Source organism: Chrysochloris asiatica, unplaced genomic scaffold (assembly GCF_000296735.1).
Source record: "Chrysochloris asiatica unplaced genomic scaffold, ChrAsi1.0 scaffold00059, whole genome shotgun sequence".
NCBI classification, from domain to species: Eukaryota; Metazoa; Chordata; class Mammalia; order Afrosoricida; family Chrysochloridae; genus Chrysochloris; species Chrysochloris asiatica.
The window spans coordinates 11,017,952-11,024,718 of record NW_006408577.1 but is presented as its reverse complement, the minus strand read 5'-3'; positions in this window follow the sequence as shown (position 1 = coordinate 11,024,718).

The following is a 6,767-nucleotide window of genomic DNA, read 5'->3' as shown; positions in this document are numbered from 1 at the left end:
ATACACACATATATATGCAGTATTTTAAAAAAATATTTTAAAGTCTTAGACGTCCCTTAAACTGAATTGCTAATTAATATCTTCTTTGTATCTTATTCATAAAGAAGAAGCAGAATTTTATATACATTTAAAACAACTTCTTTGATATCAAAAACTAATTTGGGGGATTACTGGCTTTTAATATATAAGTCTGATATTTTTATAAAATTACTAGTGAAAATTTTTATTATTTTTTTTTCCTTAGAGTCTTTTCCAGTCCTTTTTGTTATTAAAAATCTGTACTAAAATGTATTGTTTGTTCAAATATAATCCAATGTACATAGAGCTAGTTGTAGCTACGGCACTGTGTTTATCGATCATAATGTTTTTTTAAAATGTGAATTTATTTTAATTTTCTCCTGATTTTAATCTGCTAATAGAAACCACTACTTCTTTAATCTGTAAAACATACTTAAGATATTCTTATCAATTAAAACAACTCTTGTTATATCTATTTAAAGTGTTGAGTTTTGATTGTATGAAAATCTTAAAGTTGACATTGATTTTTATTCAAATTTAATGGATTGCTGATTAGTCTAATTTATGAAAACATTTTTACAGTAATCAGTATAAGAGATCTTAAAATCAGTATAGCTTACTATCCTCTTACAAATATTCAATAAACCAGTAAATCAATTCTATAAACCAATTTAGAAGAAGCTATGAACTTTTTTTTTATATATATTAGAAAAATCCAAGTAAGTTATGCACACTGTTTGTTATGTCAAAAGAAGAGAAAAGATCCCCAGTAACATGTAAACATACAGGTTCTTTTCTTTTCTCTATTATGGATTCTATTGTGTCATTTTGTGTTGTGTGGTTGAAAGGTAAAGATGAAAAGTAAGAGTTTACAGATAATTTTATAAAGAAATTATGACTCTCATAAATATATAAAACATACGCTGTCTGTTATTTTAGGTTATTAAATAATGAAAAAGCCAGAAACAATTAGTTATAATTGATCAAAAAAATTCAAATAATCACACAAGAATATAAGAAATGCTGACATGAATTTGTAAATAGATGCAAAATAGTTCTATCCTCAGAACATAATCATGTTAATTCCACTGAACATGTTGCTGTTGTTGTTGTTGTTATGTGCCGTGGAGTCAGTTCCGACTCATAGTGACGCTGTACAGGGTTTCTGAGGCTGTAACTCTTAATTAATGGTAGCAGAAAACCTCATCTTTCTCTCGTGGAACAGCTGGTAGTTTGGAACTGTTGACCGTGAGATTAGCAGCCCGATTGGTAACCACTATGTAATTACATTTCTATGACAAAGACTAATAAGATGAGGCTTTCTACTCCCGTAAAGATTTACACCCTCGGAAACCCTGTACAGGGTCGCTATGGGTCGGAACCGACTCAACGGCACTTAAACAACAACAACAACATCAGTTTTCTATAAGCTACATAGTTGCAAATAGCTAAAAAATGAAGAAATAACCAACATTGGTACACAAGAAAATACATTCTAATTTACTCATTTGTGGCACTGTAGGATAAGCACTGGACCGCAAGGTCAGTTTGAACTTCAAGGTCACCAACCACTAAACAATATTACATATACAGAGTAATACATATTCTAGAATAAGTCAAAAGGTATTGTGAGATGGCATTGTTCGTGTTGCTGTTGTTAAGTGCTGTTGAGTCAGTTTTGAGCCATAGTGACCCTGTGTAGGGTCTCTGAGGAGCAGCTGGTGAGCTTGAACCTCCAACCTTGTAGTTCAAACCAAGTTTGCAGTCCACAGAAACAATTATTAAACAAAAATATCAAAATGTGAAACTATTGTTTCTTAACATATCCTCCAGAATGGTTCATACACTTCTGGAGGCAATGCTTCCATCTCTCTAATCCTTCCCGGAACAATTCTGTGCTCTTCAATTTGCATCATATTAAAAAGGCAGGTTTGACATCCTCAAGGGGCTCAAATCATGTTCCTTTTGAATGGTCTTTGAGTTTGAGAGGAAAATGCAATTTGATGGGCCATGCTAAGGGCTGTAAGATACATTGCTAAGGTTTCCCAATGAATTTGTTTTACGGCAGCCTGTGATATGCCTGAAGAATGAGCAGGTGCATTGTTAGGATGGGAAATTAAAATTTCTCTATGTAGCTTTTCTGGCTTTTTTCTCACCATTACAACTTTCTTAAAACATTATAAATTTCTTAAAACTCCTACATAATTAGCCCCTAAGGAGTTCTGGTAGCATTGTTGTTGTCGTTAGGTGTCATCAAGTCAGTACTGACTCATAGCAACCTTTTGCACAGCAAAACGGAACACTGCCCAATCCTCAGTCAGCCTCACTATTGTTGCCACACTTGAATCCATCGATGCTACCACTTGGCCAATCCATCTCTTTGGGAGTCTTCCTCTTTTTCTCCCACCCTCCACCTTACCAAACATGATATCCTTCTCCAGTGACTGGTCCCTACTGACAATATGTCCAAAGTATGAGAGACGAAGTTTGGTCATCTTGGCCTCCAAGGAGCACTCTGGCTGCCTTTCGTCCAAAACGCATCTATTGGTTCTTTTGGCAACCCATGGCACTTTCAATATTCTCCTCCAACACCATAACTTAAAGGCATCAATTCTTCTACGGTCTTCCTTATTCACTGTCCAGCTTTCACATGCATATGAAGTTATTGAAAACACCATGGCTTGGGTCAGGTGCACCTTAGTCCTCAAGCTGACATCTTTGCGTTTCAACACTTTAAAAAGGTCTTGTGCAGCAGATTTGCCCAATGCAATACGTCATCTGATCTCTTGACTGCTGCTTCCATGAGTGTTGATAGCTGATCCAAGAAGAATGAAGTTCTTGACAACTTCAATCTTTTCTCCATTGATAAGAATGTTGTTTATTGGTCCAGTGGTGAGGATTTTTGTTTTCTTTACATTGAGATGTAATCCATACTAAAGGGAGTGCTCTTCGATCTTCATCAGTAAATGTTTTAAGTCCTCTTCACTTTCAGCAAGCAAGGTTGTATCATCTGCATATCACAGGTTGTTAATGAGTCTTCCTCCAATCCTGATGCCATGTTTTTCTTCATAGAACCCAGCTTCTCAGATGATTTGTTCAGCATACAGTTTGAATAAGTATGGTGAAAGAATACAACCTTGTCATACAACTTTTTTTATTTTAAAACATTCAGTGTTCCCATGTTCTGTTCGAACTACTGCTTCTTGGTCCAGGTGCAGCTTCCTCATGAGCACAATTAAGTGTTCAGGAATACTCATACTTTGCAATGTTGTCCATAGCTTGTCATGATCCACACAATCTGGTAGCATAGTGGTTACAAATCAGGCTGCTAATCTCAAGGTCAGCATTTTGGGTCAATACTGATGATGGCACTTAACAACAGCAGCAAAGTTGGTTTGGAGTCCTGGTATGGTGCTGTGGGTTAATTCACTGACTGCAAAGTCAGTTTGAACAGCAAGGCAATGATTCAAGCTTACCAGTTGCTTCTCAGAAACCCAATACAGGGTTGCTGTGGGCCGGAACCAACTCAACGATGCTTAACAACAACAAAGTCGGTTTGGAGTCCTGGTGTGGTGCTGTGGGTTACTGCGCTGGACTTCAACGTTGGTTTGAATTGTAAAATAGGTGGTTCAAGCTCACCTGCCATACTCCTCGGAAGCCCTATACAGGTTCACTATGGGTCAGAACCAATGCAATGGCACTTAGCAACAACAATTGAGACTAAGACAAGTGAATTAATGAGATAATTTATCTGTAGCCATTTACTGATAGTGTTGTTGTTGTTAACGAGTCGCTTCACTCATGATGATGATGGTTATGTGCTGTGGAGTTGGTTCCAACTCATAGTGACCGTGTATAGGGTTTACAAGGCTATAAATCTTTACAGGAACAGAAAGTCTCATCTTTCTCCCATGGACCAGCTGGTAGCAACCCTGTATTGGTTTTCCACAGAGCAGCTGGTGAACTTGAACTGCTGACCTTTTAGTTCAAACCAACTTTACAGCCCAATTTATTAAACCACAGCATCAAACCAGGACTCTTTAGTGAATGCAGAGACATATTTAAACACATTTTTAGCTTTTGTTTTTATAGTAATCACATATAATTATGAACTAGAACCCTACTAGAAATATTTTTTTATTTACACTTAAATATGAAAGAATACTCCAATGTTCTCTCTAACATATATTGCTATTGCTATTATGTGCCATAGAGTTGGCTCTGATGTACAAAGGACCATATAGGTTTTCCAGGGAACGGCTAGTGGTTTGAACCAATGACTTTGACTGTATTTACAGTCCAGGTCTTATATATTTATATTAAAAATGTCAAGAAAAGAGATTCAGAAAACTTCCGCTTTGGGCAGTGGCAGAGCAGAGTCAGGTAGGACAGGCTCAAGGGGGAGGGGCTGAAAACCCAGAGAAGCTCCTTTTATGGTATAGCACCAGAGCTCTGGATCTAGCATAAGGTTCAGGGCATCAATTTCCTGCAACCACCAGTGGAAAAATCACGATATAAAGGAAAATATTGCAATTTAGGAATAGGTCAAGACACAGGACTCCTTTTGCAGCCATCCTGCCCCAGCGGAGGTCAGAGAGGGCAGGGCTATAGCCAGACAGGCACAGGGAACCAGTGCTAAAAGCAGCACAGTGACATTTGCAAAAGATGGTGTGGGAGGATTCTACAGATTTTTTCCTCCTCTTCCCAGCCTTCAGGTGGGTGGGTGCACACACCCAAAAAAGTCCAGCATTGAGACCACAACTTTACCATGGCACAGAGAGAAAGAGCCCATCGATCCAAGGGCAAATTCTTTGGCTGCTCTTTTTGACCTCTGCTTGTGGGTCCCAGCCCTAAAGTTAACTTGTGTGGGACCCTTTACTCCTTCCTATCCAGCAAGAATAAAAGCAGGTTTTTACCTGACAGACAAATCATATGAGCAATCTGTAAAACTCCAACATAAAGAGACACAACTATTTCAAAAATTATACTCTGCACATGCAGATACCCAACTGACCTTCAGAAACAAAAATAGTAAACAATCTTTCTCCCATTAAATTCTCAATATCTGCGCACCTCTACAATGTAGACTACAGAAGGAGCCTGAGCGAGTGGACACCCCCACTCACTATTGGAGGCTTCTACAATGCATACACTGTGTAGCAAGGCAACTGGCCAGTCAGCCACAATTTTATTTTGTTTCAAAGTGGTGGTTTTTTGTCTCTGATTTTATATTACTTCTGCTTTTGGTCCTTTTGAACACACATTTTTCCTGGAGGTGGGAGCTTCTTCTCCCTATATTACCCAAGAAGAGTCTGCAATCATGGCCATATAGCCAAACTACAAACATACCCCATAAAATGCCACCATTGAGACAAGAGCCAATAACAGCTGATAAGCATTTCATGTGAAAAGGAAAGCCTATCTACTGATCATATCCACCAGGAGATACCCAGGAAGCTTAATAATACAGCAACAAACATCCATTTAAGCATTAAAACCCCACATAACTACTAGAAATGACCAACAAAACACAACAAAGATCTCAAAACATGTCCAAAAGTAGAAAAGAGTAACTGAGACAAATGAGATGGAGACAGACAAAGGCTCCCCATAAGAGGAAGAGCAGGTTTTGTATTTGTCTGAAAAGGAATTCAAAAGAATGATATGGAAACAAGTTTAAATGCTATGAAAAGGGGTTGAGGAAAACAAGAAAGAAGTCAGGAAAGTACTACAAGAACAATCAAACAAAATCAATACAGCACTGGAAACAATTCAAAACTTGCACAAAGAGGTCCAGATGATTAATAATAAAATATCAGAAATGGACAATATGCTGAAAGCCTTAAGGAGCAGAATGGAAGAGATGGAAGCCAGAATCAGCAAGATGGAAGACAAATCTCTCAATATGGCTAAGATAGAAGAGCAAGCAGAAAAAAAGGATTAAAAAAATCTGAAGAGAGTCTAAAATTCCTGCTGGATAACATGAAGAGGAACAAATTAAGAATTATTGGCATTCTAGAACTGGAAGAATCAGAGAAGTTCACAAAAGAGATAGTTGTAGAGCTTCTGGAAGAAAACTTCCCTAACATCTTGAAAGATGAGGAGATAAATATTCAAGAAGCCTAATATATCCCTGGAAGGATAAACCCCAAAAGAAAATCACGAAGACATATAATAATCAAGCTCTCCAAAATCAAAGATAAGGAGAGAATCCTAAAAATTGCCAGGGAAAAGAGAAGTGTTACTAACAAAGGCAAGCAACTCAGATTAAGCTCTGACACAGGAGAACATTAGCTTTACATTCATCCTATTATATATCGTTTTGCCATGGTTACAATCTCCTCCATGCATCATCAACCAACCAACCCTGCAAGTCAGCAGAAACGATGCAGGCAAGAAGGCAAAGGGGAGACATTTACAAAATCCTAAAAGAAAAAAACTTCCAACCAAGAATCATCTATCCAGTAAATCTGTCAATAAAATACAATGGTGCAATCAAAACATTCCAGGATAAACAGAAGCTAAGAGATTGTGTCAAAGACAATCCACCATTTTAAAACATCCTAAAGGGTTGCTCGCACAGAGGACATCACGGAAAGCGGTCGGGTCCCCTCAGGGCAAACTCCCTTCTAAGACTAAGACTCAATGAGAATACATGCTCTGATTGGTGACCACATTCATCATGGATAAGGGGAAGTGAAGGAAAAACAGCAATGAAGCTGCGAGCTAAGTCCTACAATGTTTAATAG